This window comes from Chaetura pelagica, unplaced genomic scaffold (genome assembly GCF_000747805.2).
Source record: "Chaetura pelagica isolate M959 unplaced genomic scaffold, ChaPel_1.0 scaffold45, whole genome shotgun sequence".
Lineage (NCBI taxonomy): Eukaryota > Metazoa > Chordata > Aves > Apodiformes > Apodidae > Chaetura > Chaetura pelagica.
The window spans coordinates 5843168-5843719 of record NW_009953217.1 but is presented as its reverse complement, the minus strand read 5'-3'; positions in this window follow the sequence as shown (position 1 = coordinate 5843719).

The following is a 552-nucleotide window of genomic DNA, read 5'->3' as shown; positions in this document are numbered from 1 at the left end:
CTGGAGCTAGAAGGACAGAAGAGTGTGCTTTATTATCCTTCCTATGTTGAAGGACTAACTCAAGTCTCCTCCAGAAGAAAATGTAAGGCTGGCATATTTATGTGACAAGAGTGTATATTATGGGACAATGATTTATCTTCTGATTCTCTTTGTTCCATAGGTAAAAAACTACACAATTCTCAGTATTCAAGTTCTAAAGACATTCCAAAGTTGTGCTATTGCTGCAAACTAAAAGGGGTTTTAACCTAAGTATTTATTTCTTAACTTGGTTCTATTGTATGTTATCAACAGCATCACTATTCCAGATTTAGCAAGTAAAACTGGTAAATTTAGTATTAAAAACTTCAATGGGGTAACTACAGCATTGGGGGGTCTTAAGGAAAGCATCAGTTACCCTTATGCAACCCACGCCCAACAACATCATGTAATTAAGTCTACATAGCAGGTCTCAAAAGGCCTATTTTTACAAGTGGATTTATTCATCTTGCTTCTCAGAATCTAATTCTTGCCAGTGAAAGATAAGAAAGATGTGTTAAAACAATCAGTAATTCC